Source organism: Rhodnius prolixus, unplaced genomic scaffold (genome assembly GCF_049639745.1).
Source record: "Rhodnius prolixus isolate KJV_2025 unplaced genomic scaffold, Rpr scaffold_9, whole genome shotgun sequence".
In the NCBI taxonomy this organism is placed as follows: domain Eukaryota; kingdom Metazoa; phylum Arthropoda; class Insecta; order Hemiptera; family Reduviidae; genus Rhodnius; species Rhodnius prolixus.
This window is the reverse complement of record NW_027411604.1, coordinates 7,687,770-7,700,825: the sequence shown is the minus strand read 5'-3', so window position 1 is coordinate 7,700,825 and position 13,056 is coordinate 7,687,770. Positions and strand designations below refer to the sequence as shown.

At 30.3% G+C, this 13,056-nt stretch overlaps 2 long non-coding RNA genes across 2 annotated transcripts; one reads left to right on the top strand and one right to left on the bottom strand.

Annotated features, from left to right (window-relative positions):
- Positions 1 to 2,392: 2,392 nt before the first annotated feature.
- On the top strand, positions 2,393 to 7,667 carry LOC141454217 (uncharacterized). Its single transcript, XR_012458581.1, has 2 exons — positions 2,393 to 2,695; positions 7,418 to 7,667. It is a non-coding gene; the product is annotated as an uncharacterized lncRNA (long non-coding RNA).
- On the bottom strand, positions 5,484 to 12,909 carry LOC141454218 (uncharacterized). Its single transcript, XR_012458582.1, has 3 exons — positions 12,664 to 12,909; positions 6,683 to 6,855; positions 5,484 to 6,585 (listed from the first exon to the last, which is right to left on the bottom strand). It is a non-coding gene; the product is annotated as an uncharacterized lncRNA (long non-coding RNA).
- Positions 12,910 to 13,056: the final 147 nt, after the last annotated feature.

The window sequence follows — 13,056 nt, the reverse complement described above, 5'->3', positions numbered from 1 at the left end:
TGGCAGTTCCACACTAGTCTCATCCTCTGTAGATGTTTCCTTAAAAAGAAATGCCCTAATGTTAAGAGAAATCTTACAACAATTTAAAAACAGACGCCAAGGTTCTTAGCATTACAAAACGGTACGAAAAGTTTACTTATTCCACTTCTTTTACCTGCTACGGATCTTCTGCAGCAACTTCCAGTCTCCTTACAGTGCAGCACAATCCTTGGGCCTTTATGTGACAAATGTGCAAAATATCTGTAATTCTAATCTCTTCCAATAACACTATGTTTGGACACACTCTTCATTATTGAATCCAATGTAACCTTTAGATAATGACTGTTAAATTATTTTTCTCCCAGATAAAATGCAGGAGTAAAAAAAAAAATCGTAATCCTGTAATCCAGCAAGCTGATGAAGATGTTCCTAATCTGGGCTAATTAGCTATGGTGTGTACAGATTTTTGGAGGTACTCAGCTATGGTAACTGACTTAGAAATGAAATGGAATGTTAAATATATATATATATAAAGAAGGAAATAGAAACATAGATAAGGTATCATCAGGGATGTATTAAAAATTAATGAAGACCTGTTAAAATTTGAATGAACAAAGAGCGAGACTTTGAACAGTGTGAACTGATAAAAGTAGAAGGAAGTAAGGAGGTTCGAACAAAATAGGTTTTTTAAATTTACAATGTAATTAATATTAATCAAATATTTTTGAAAAAATTAGAATTTATTTATTTTTATATAAATTAAGGTTTTAAAGATTGTTTTAAGGTTTTTAAGAGCATCCTTTTTGATTGTCTCTTTGAAATTTCAAAATCTATTCATTCAAAGTGCCATTTTTAAAATTTGTTATTGTGTAGATTACTGCGATTTCAGTTAAAGTATTCCATAGGAATTATGAGGAAATTACTTTATCTAAATTTTCTTGGTTCTTGCTTCATGTTTATTATGATTAACTAGTTTATTATTATTATTATTATTACTATTATTTTAGTTGTTTCTGATCTCAATAGTGTCTTCTTTCCAAATCTCTTCATTTCTCATCTATTATTATTTTTTGTTCTAATAGAAAAATGTATAAACGTGTTACTTTAAATTTTGTTTTTCTCTTTGTGCGTCATAAAGAGGCTTTTTATTTTATATTATTATAGTATAATTAAATACTTTAATAAAAAATAAGTATTTATTGTCAGCTTTATTATTTTCAAAACATTTTACATGCGATAACAATTAAGAGAAGTAAAAACTAGTGTATTGTTGAAGTATTCTTTAGTTCTTTTCGTTCATTTATCGTTTACTTATTTATATTTTGCCTGTTACTTCGCGATTCATGATTTATTTTGTTTTATTTATATTTTGAATAGTAATCAAGTCCCATCTTTTTGAACAGTTTAATAAAATCACTTGTATTGTTATAAAAGAACAGAAGAAGCGTTAAAATAATAAATATAATGGCAAAAAAGAATGTAACATTTATGTCTATAGATATTCGCATCACTTTATTTGTTGCTAGGCCGGCGCTGAAAGTGCTGTTAGCGATAGTTATAGATTTCATATGCATATCTTCTCCAGTGATTGTAGTTTTGTCTCGTTTTAGAACTAAGTATGGTGGATTTGTACTTGTAAATGGTTTTCTACATCTGTTACAACGATACAAATTCGGACATTTATTGCTACAGGGTTCTTCTAAAATAGGCGTTATAATGGTTTCTTCTGGACTTGTCAATAAATGTCTATCAGCATCATTGCCATTATAAATATTTTTTGCTCTTCTCGGTATATGTGCCCCACTTTCTCCTGCATCATCTTGGTACCTCAGACTCGCAGATAATTCCTTTTGATCCTCTTGTAATGATCCTGGACTGTGTTGCTGTTGATGTAAATACTGTTGGTGTTGATGGTGATCAATTGTTTCATTTATATGTTTCGCTTTAACATTAACATTATCCCTTTTTATGGCTCTCATGAATCGTGATCCATGCAATTGAGGTTCTGTATTTTTAAGACCAAAATCTTCCGAAAGAAAACTATTTTGGGATTCATTTTGATGTGCACTCATCTCATTTGAAAACAAATCTAGAGTATTTAGAAAGCAAGAATAAAAATTAAATAACAGTGTTGAAATTTGCTTACTAATTTTCAGAGCTAAATTTTTTCTTTGTAGTTTTTTTTTTTTTTTTACTTAAAATGTTTTATAATAGACATAACTGAATACTCCCAGAAACTAATTTCACTGTGACAGAATGTTCACTTTACATTTCCTTTACATTGAATATTTTTGACAAAATGAATAATTAAACTCGAACTGGATACTTAGATAAAATGCTTAGTGTAAGCGGCTTTTTCCATCTGGTTTTTTGATTACGCTATCATATGATTATTCAATATATTCTGAAATAATTTAGAGTTAATATTTTTTAAACAAATAAATAATTAGATACCGAACTAAAAACTTTGAGACTAGTTCCTTTTAAAAAATAAGCAACAACATAATTGCGTTTCTAATTTTGGCACTTCTCTGGATCTTAGTTACCGAACTCCACAATCAAATTTTAATGAAAGTTTACAGCGTTAATAGTCATCAGCTTTGAAGGCACTAATTTCTTTCCAATTTTTAGTTCCCTTTAATCCTTCCTACTACTATCTTGAAGAACCGAAATTCTGCTAATTAGGAAAATAGAGGAAATGAAACGTCTTGGTTCTGTAAGTTTTATATTTTTTATTTTAGTTTCAAATAAATTTCTGAAATTACATCAACTTTTAGGAATGTTTTCCAAAAATTTGCAGCAATTGAAACAGCCGCTATTAAATTCTCGCAACATTTCTTTTTTTTTTTTCAAGTTTTAAAGGTTTTTAGTCTTATTGGGCCATCTATTATTTTAGCCATCTTAAAGATAGCCGAGGAAGCTCGGGATACTAGGGCGCAGCAAAAGTCGGAATTTTTTTACCTTAGAATCCATTTAAAATATAAAAGCTTCTTTTAGAAACGTAATAATTAAAAAAAGAATATTTTTCATATCCTTGTTTTAATAAGTCAGTAAGGAGGAGCACAAAGAGGCATCAAACCAAATTTTTTAACCGATATTTGTTGAATCCATACTACCCATCATATTTTTCGGCTAAAACGGAGAATAATTCGTTCTGGCATTCAAAAATAATTAAAGCACTTCATGAAGTTTTTTAAAACACTTGTAACTTTCTCACCAGTCAAAAATAAATAATAATAAACTAAGGTAAACAAAACCAAGCGTACAAGTGAAACTAATTTTAACAAAGATTTTAATATTAAAATAAGGAGGTCAGAGGCTCTTTCTTCATTGTATATTTACCTGTCGAAAAACTGATGATTACTTCCTGCTTCAAAAAGAACTAAATCATCACTTCACTAGTTAGGGAATAACAAGAGGATGAACAAATGAGAAATTATCCACGCTTCTTCTTCTATGCGTAACAATGTGAACATTAGGTTCGCCAACGCGTGCCTCACAGTCACATCCTAGTCAAGAAAGCAATGGACTTTCATCATGATAGTCAAAATTGTTCACAAAAGGATGACACCCTTGTCGATATAGAAAGTTCATCTCATTATACTTAAACAACAACACTGATGTTGTTTCCATACTAGTTAGAACGTGATCCATTTTAGAATATCTACAATATATTTTCACCATTCTTCACATCCGTTAGAGTGGGAAGTTCTAAAGAAAGGAGTTACTACATTCTCTTCTCTGATTAAAGCCATTTAAACCGTCACAAGAAAGGCACATGATAAAATTAATCCATCAGTTTTATAAGTAAGGAGAATCAGATAAAAGTCAACTGTTAATAATGATAAACAATACATTATTAAATACCCAAGTTTTTTGACCATAATTGGAGACTGAAAAATTCAAAATAACTACAACTTGAACTTATACATAAGTTTAAGCAACATTAATTATACTTAGTAAGCCAAAAAACGTTTATCATTTCCTTCTAAAAAAGGAGAATGCTCAAAATTTGATCTGTATTACTTCTCAAACATGGCTTCATGAACAAAACACCATCTGTAATATTAATTGAAAAACTCTATTGATTGAAAGGAAACTTACTAGCTCAGCATTCTCTAAAGAAAACAAAGAAAAGCGAATGCAAATTTTAAATCCGTTGATTGATTAAACAGTCTCAAAGTGCCAGTCTTTGCTTTTTATTACAATTATAGTTTATCAGCATTAGTAAATGAAATAGCCGCTAGATGGCAGAGGTGTCTCGAAATGAGCTGAATTCAATAAATTGGTTTAGATAATTTATTCTTTAATAAATCAAAATTACGTCGGACAAATGCGGAAGAATTTATTCCAATTATATGGACTTAAATAGTGGAAAATAACTGACCACTTCCGCGATCTATAATTCAATTTTATGTTCAAGCGTGTTTATATACTGGCAATTTATATTGAGATCTTTACGAAATTTTCTAAATTTTTAAACATTGTGGGATGCTATTTGTTTATCTAACAAAGTATTATTGTTATAAAATACAATGTTCCAAAACAAATTATTTTATAACCGATTGGTAAAATGACCAAAATCGATATTTTTTTTTAAAAATTTGATTATTAATTATGTTCAGCAACTCTACAAAGAAGGTTGATTTCGAGTTTCATCCAGATTACAAATGATTATTCACTTAACAAAAATCATAGAAAGGATAATACTTGATACCTGCAATAAATATGATGAATTACAAGATTGAAACCATGCAAAAACCTAGAATTATTCGCATAAAATGGCCTTAATTTCCACCCTATTTCAAAACTTTATCTAATTATATATCAACGAAGGTCAGTATTCGGAACTAGGATAATAACTACATCAATTAGCCGTAACTTTCCCGTAAGAAGTGTACATCTCACAATGGTCACATTGTTTTTATATGCTCTACTTCCTAACGGGCCAAATTTTTTTTACTCATATACCTCTCACTCACTCATTCTCTTTCTCTCGACCTAATAATTACAAAGGTGGGATAGTCTATTTTTTTTCTTTGCTGTTATTAGAAAAGACATAATGAAACTATTTCCTTAAAAACTGAAGAAAGTGAAGAAGGATGATGAGAATGTACCTATGTATAATATTGTGAACGATTTTGAATTTTTGTTAGAAATATTAAAAAATTAAGATAAAATGTAATATGATACAATTTTGAAGTTAGCTTTACCCTTCCCTCAAAACTCTGGTAGAATAAAAAATATGTCTGCTAGAAGCGGCTGGCCTATATTTATTTGGTATGTACACAAACTTCAAATAAAATTTTCAAAAGGAAAAACGAAAATTAGAGAATATCTCTAATAATTTACAATAAAAAGATCTTGCTTGAACGACTTACTCTTAACGGCAACACGAGGTTTTCTTTGTACTGAGAAGTTTTACTGAATGTTAGATCGCTTCTAAATAAATTCTCTTTTCACTAAAAAAAAAAGGGTATTTAAGGGAACCATGTTAGCTTAGAACTTCTCCTTAGAATCAATTTTTAAGAAAATAATTTCAAACAAAGGGATAGGCCTTTAACTGAATAGATAATATGCGAACGCTAAAATATTCATTTTAATCGAGAAATCCTCACTTTCGGCCTGATGAATGGAACTTGAGTGTTTCGAATGGCAGATGACCTCGAACAAGTTCCCAAGAAACTAGATGAAGATGATTTATGATTAATATGTGGTTAAGTAATGAAATGGTCAAGAAGGGTGCAATGGAAGTCTCCAACAGACCAACTTGTCCTCCGACTATGCCATGGGAACATGAGAAAAAATACAAAGATTAAGATAATAAATGAGTTTAATTTAATAGACAATTTGTGAATTTTGTTGTGGAAATTCTGTTGCGGCAGATAGTTTACAGTAAGCGTTTAAAAAAGATTATATAAAATGAGTATTGTTAAAACATTCATGCCTAATATAGTTGGCAATGTAGCGTTGCAAATTCAAGAATATGATGATGCCCATATATGAAGTTCGTTGACCATTTAAAATCTAGAGACCGTGAAAATTCTCATGATACTACGGGACATTACTTGACTATAATAGAATGGAAGATGTAGGAGAAAAGATGGCTTTAGTGACGCACACGCGGCTACCTAATGCACAATCTCATCCAAAAGTAATATCTTCTCCCTCCCTGTCGCCGATATAAACAATCTTTCTACCTAAAAATTTTTCTTTACTACAGCCGGTTTCTATACAAAATGATGATGAGAGGCAAAATGTTGATAGCTTTAGGCAAGATTTATTGTTATTAGTTGTTTTTTTTCGTCTCTAAAAGAAATTCATTAAAGTAAAGTGTTTAGTTTGAAATTGTAGGTAATACTTGTGTGATGATGATGGAAACCATTACAGCCTGTAATTGTTGAATATTATAACTTCCTTACTGCAATCGTGTAAATTTTCAATTTTTAGAATTAACGGGAATAATTTTTTGAATCCCAAGCATATGGAATTCATTTTTTTTACCGAAATAACACGCTAGGTTACAATTTTTTCTTACTACTGGGTAGAAAATTATTGCGATCTCTGATTTTCAATATTGTGTTTTCACAAGAATATCCCTTTACTCTGAAACAGGAAATATGTTTTATGATAGTCTGCGAATGTGAGCACTTTAGCTGAAAAACTAATTAAAAAAAAAGTATACAGGAACCAAACTATTTACATCCCATTTGCGTATCCACAGATTCAGTATCTTAGCGTTGAAAATCACCCAAAAGATTTTTATTTTTTTTTCAGTTATTACTTTTTAACTTTGTGTACACTGTATTCATGTTCTTCTACTGTATTTAGTGCACTTCTGCAATGATGATGTGTTTAGCAACTTTAAGGTGAAACCTGTGAATTTAACGAGAGTTAAATCAGTTGCTAAAATTGTTTTAAAGGAAGTGCGAATTTAGGTCCTATTTGAGATTTAAAAATCTTTGATAATATTTTTCAGCTAATTCAACATTGAAAAGCAGGAAACTCGAACTATTCTTGTTCTATTTTGTTTGCTATGTAAATCTTTTGTCATAAACTGCACATACTTACACCTGGAACTAATATACAACGTAAGCTGATCTTATAAATCTATAAAAACTTAACCTGCAGCTATAAACATTTTTTTTATTTATACAGAGATAGCCATAACATAGATGTACCTTAGATAAAAATGTATAAACAGTAGACCGTATGTTTACAAATGCTACTATTTTTCTTTTTTCTTGTCAGTTCTATAAACAAATTGTAAACTATGACTTCTTTGGATGTTTTGGATAGGGGCTAGTTCCTATTTAGCTGTAAGTTCCTATTTAAGCTAAATATGGCTTAGTGAATTTATTGAATAAAAAATGGTTATTACTTCTAATTGTGGTAGAAGTAAAAGAGGTGTGTTTACATGGTAGTGTATTTTTTTCAGAGATGAGATAATCAATTTCTACTTCTTCCTATTTCTCGAAGGAGGGAGTAATTTGGTTATGTTTCCCTCTAAATTGCTGCTTCAGAGCAGTCTATCACTCCACAATATTATCGAAGATAAAATGACTGGCTACAGTTCATGTTGGAAGATATCCTTGTAGGCAGAAGTTCGAATTAAATCTATGAGGTAGGGTAGTTGAAAAAAAGGTTGACGTCCAAAACAGTAAAAAGCTTAATGTTAAAAAAAAAAACTCAAATTTTGGTTCTCCTTTTCTATAAAAAATAAAATTTCCAAATTTTCTTTAAAAATAGAGTTATTTACTTTTTTCTAGGAGTAATTTAACGCAACATCGTAGATCAAAACTAAGTTCAAGTTGAACGTGGCAATAACATCGTTTCTAGACATTATTTTTATTCTCAACCTTGTTTTTAAACAATCTAAAGTCTATTCGTGTAAAATGATATTCATAAATGATTTGCCATTCGATTTGAATTTGGTGTAAATGTGCCTTTAGCGAATAACTGGGAGAAGAGCTAATCTTCCACATATGTGAATCTACCACTAAAATTGTTCAGCATCGTAAAAGCATTACAACGATGCATGCAAAAAAATCGCATACTTCTCACAAAAAAAAAAAGTTGATAACTTTTACTTCTAAACATTTTTAGTTAAATATTAATTTTAAGAGGTGCTCGATCCATTTCTGTGTTCTGCATGATCGTACACAATTGATGTGATTTTGTGATAAAATTTCAAAAAACAAAAAGGAGAAAGATTTGTCACTTACCTTAAGAGGAGAAAACCTTTTGAGTGTTTACACAAAAAGAAATGGTTCTTTTTTCTAATCAGATGTCAATGTACCGAAAAGTTTTGTTAAGTGATGGATTTTTTTGCTCCAGTTATATGAGACAAGTAGATTTGGAATTGGTCAAAACGGTACATGAAATAAATAGGAAAGCTTAAACGAGGAGAGTGATAGTATAGTTATATCTTATGTCAAAAAGCTACCTATTGTACGTCAAAGGATAACGGCAATATCACTCCAGAATAGAAGATAAAGCGATAGAATATAAAAAGAAACAGTGCAGCCTTATTAACAGCTAACAATTGTCATTAGGTTATTCGTTTTCTATTTTTTATTAACGCTATTACAACTTAATTTTCTCAACCTCAAATGCAACCTTTCAAAATAATCTATTTTATACATGATGTTTTCTCCAGGTAAAATAACCTTGAGTTTATTTATATTTCACATGTTTGATACATTATAGGTATTAACAAAAACTTACAGTTTAAAATGTTAAGTATAAGGGTTGATTAAACGCCAAAAGGTTCACAAATCAGCGAGTACCCAACATTTCATTAATACTTCATTAATAGTTAAGTAATTCTACTGCATTAATTTTCATTAATAAGTTATTTTTTAGAATTTATTAGATGTCACAGACCCTTATGCTGGCCATTTTCGTCTACAAAATATATGTTCAAGTAGCACTGTAGATTGACAGTAATATCTAGTTATCTATAATAATCAAACTATTAATTACAGGTTAAAAAGAAAAACGTTACAAAAAATAAAAAAAATTATGAGGCTAAAAAATTCAAAAACTTTTTTTGTATAAAAAACTTACACCAATGATTTTGTTTATTTTATTTATTTATTTTATTTGTAAATAAAAATCGTCGGTTTAAGTTCATTCTTCGATTAAAGTAATTGTTATTTTATGTAGTAGTCAAACGTTTATAATAATAGGTAATAATTATCTGGCTTTATCGCAAATAATATAGTTTTTTTCAATTACATTCTCAATCTAGGTATTCATCCCACAATGTTGTATATATGTAATATAAAGTAAATAAGATATGCATATTTTTAGGGCAGCTAATTATTCCAGTATTTTACTATAAGTAAAATTAGGGGGCCTAAATTAAATTACAATTGAGAAATGAATAATTGTTGTTGAATAATCTACTTGTTATTAACTGTGTTTTATTTGTGCTCACGAATATTTCGGTAAGACGAATTCAAGACAGTAGCCTACTCTAACTTTGTCTTTTTCTACCTTAACATGCATGTACATATTTATGTGATTTATCATAATTATGACAAAAAAATATTATAAATGAAGTGGCCAGCATAAGGGTCTGTGACATCTAATAAATTCTAAAAAATAACTTATTAATGAAAATTAATGCAGTAGAATTACTTAACTATTAATGAAGTATTAATGAAATGTTGGGTACTCGCTGATTTGTGTACCTTTTGGCGTTTAATCAACCCTTATACTTAACATTTTAAACTGTAAGTTTTTGTTAAGGAGATTTTTGTACCTTTTGGATAGATTTTCCTTTTTGTTTATTTTACAAAGTTACATATCTTCTTTACAGATTTTTTTAAAATTTGGAATAAACAATTCTATCATTATAATCTGATAAGGTGTTAAGTCGGAACCGTAACTACCACTGGAGAGATCTTTTTAAAGAATGATTATAGTTGCGGTCCCCAAACCATCCTCAATAACAATTTTTTTGAAAAAGCGTTTTGAATAACATAGGAAGGTATTTGTACGTAAATAGCAAAATTAAACTGCGATTTCAGTACTTCCTTTTAAGAGGAGTAAGAAAAATAAACTACGATTGCAGTACTTCTTCCTAAAAGGCAAAGAGGCAAAGATCTTTTAATCGAACGACAATTCATTGATTTAAATCGGTTCACTCATTGATAATTTAAATGATTGCAGTACTTCCTCTTAGTAGGTGCAAGAGCATCAGCAACATAGAGGAACTTTAACCACTTATTCGAGCTGAATTTTATCAAAATCGGACTAAGCGTTATAGAAATATTGGTAATAATAGTTTTAGAAAGGGCCTTATTTGGGTGGGGCAAACTCCCCTCCTTATGAGGCACGGCGTCGAGACTTTTAAAGTGCAAATCTGTACAAAATTTCGATTCGAATGACCCTTCATTCATGCAAATCGGTTCACGTGTCGATAATTTGAAACGATTGCTATACTTCCCCTTAACAAGTGTAAGAGCAGATCGTCGCTTTAATGTTACGTAGGGGAGCCCTAACCCTATCATCCTACCAAATTTTATCAAAATCGGGCCAAGATTTACAGAGTAATTAGTAATAATAATTTTGGAGGGGGCCTTACATAAAGGGGGCTAACTCCTCTCCCATTCAATGTACAGGATCGAGACCCCCAAAAGGCACATCTACATAAAATTCCAAATCGAATGACACCTCATTCATGAAAATCGGTTCACGCGTTTAGGCGCTACGTTGTTTACAAAAAAGGTAACAAGAAGAAGAAGAAGAAGAAGAAGAACAACAACAACAACAACAACAACAACAAGAACAAGAACATTTTTTGAAAAAGCCGTTTTTGCTCATTTTCGGCAACTTTTTTCTCGAAACCTATTAGATCTGGGTGGTTGCAAAAAAATTACAGTTATAAAGGAGGGTTTGCCCTATAATTTAAAGAAAATTTGGGAATTTTATCTTTTATAGAAAAAGAGAAAAAAATTGTCAAAGTTGGGTGTTTTTCAACGTTACGCTTTTTCGTGCAGTTTTTGATGATCAACCCTTATACAACTGTCCTACCGGACAGTTTTAATAAAATAAGTTAGTTCTGACCTTAACTTAATTACATTTTATTGAACCTCAGAATTTTTACTAAAAATTTAGCTATAGTCCATATTACCCTGGATCTTTGAATATAATAGTACTTCTGAAGGAACTTTCAGTCAAAGGCACCCCTGAACTACTCTACAATCAATGAAAAACTTTCAAACCATAGTGATAATTCTAACATACGATTAGTTACATCAAATGTGTCTCAATGATTGCTCTCTAGATTTGCCATTCCCACTGAGATGACACCCAAAATATCGGTAATGGCGAAAACTATAAAGAATAGGGTTTAAATAAAATTATACATTCTGCTCTCCTCTTGTGTATGTAAGAATAAGTAAAACAAATAAGCTTGACGGAGCTCCTGTGTTGAGATTACCTTTTCATTTAAATCTCCTCCTTCACGAGGTTACTTATCCTTATAGGGGCTTCCCATGTTCCTAACGCGCTCAGAAGGGAACTTCTGAGGAAGGCTTTCCTCTAAAATGACATTTATCTGAACTGTAAGGCACTGTTTGTAAGTATTAACTAGTTACTAAAACTGATAATGTAAGAAAACCATAAGCAAGAATCTCGAAAAGATTTGCTTTTAGCGTTAAAAGCCTCAAGATTGTTGACATTTATCTCAAAAAATGATATCAAGAGTGAGGGATTAACGGTTCACTCAAAAATGCTTCTGTTATATTGAAGACAACATATAGATTGTAAAAAATCGAAATTGGGAAAAAAATCTTGATAATTTTATAGATAGTCTGTGAGTGTTCATCCCTGATTATTTTATGTCGTGGTCAGTAAAAGTGACAGAGGATCGTTCGAACAAGTAAAAAGACAACAGTAACAGGATGAAGTAGTGAGCAACAAGTTCCTTCAATTATTGTGTCAACCTCATTCGATGGCTAATTTATCATAACTGGATCCCGCAGAAATAATGCTACCATTAAAATATATATATATATATATATATAACAGAAGTTCTTAGTACAATAGTTGATATCAAAAGGTCTGTAATAAGGTGTTATTTCCTTCGTCAAGGTAGTAAAGCTTGAGCAATCATGTGCCTTGGAAAAGTAACAGCGCGTTACTAACTAACTTACAAGATACTGTTACTTGGAAAGCTGAAATTTTTTTTTACAGTAAGAATTCATCACCTGTGCAACTTCCAGCTACTGTGAAAAAGAGGCTGGGTATACTTAAAAAAAAAAGGAAGTTTTTATTTGTTATTTGTGATAGCTCATTATTTAGCAGTGGAACATTAACATCGATCCTTAGTTATTGCAAGGAAAACCAAATATCAATACCAGTATTTTTGTAATTAAAGGGTCGTCAAAGGCTCGCCTAGAGCTTTTTCTCGAGCACTCCCGATCCCCAAGCAGAATTATCCTTTTTTAGACAATAAACAAAAAGTATTGAAACTTCTACGTATATTAAAACCAAAAACTTTTAGATATAAGATGCAAAAATGAATCTGCTTTATAATTTGTATACCGCACGATATTTTTCAGCATTCTTCTAAAAACGTATTTAATATTTTTCTCTTGGAAAACATTAACCTTGAAAGAAAGATCCTGACATCTATCATTAGCATTATTAATAAATCTGAAATGGACATACCGCTATTCAGCATCCTTTAGATATTTGTTTTATTATAATGCACAAATTCATTTTTTAAGTTTTTACCATCTTTATTACAAATAAGGGAAGACTCGATAACAAATTAATAACCTCTTTCACTCTACAATCTGAAGCACACACGCGCACACCGCAGGTATTAAATAATACCCATAATTCTTATCTCCGAATGGCCAGTAATCTGCGGAAAAACTACGAACTTAAAAAATACAAACTCATATTTTTAAAAAGATTACAAATGTTATTAATTTGTATACAAATGTTATTTTTTATAAGAATATATTCTGTAAATAAATTACAAGTTAAATTGAATTTTAATTGCTAAAAATTGTCAAACATCTAATAATAACTTAAATGATAATATGGGCTAACTAG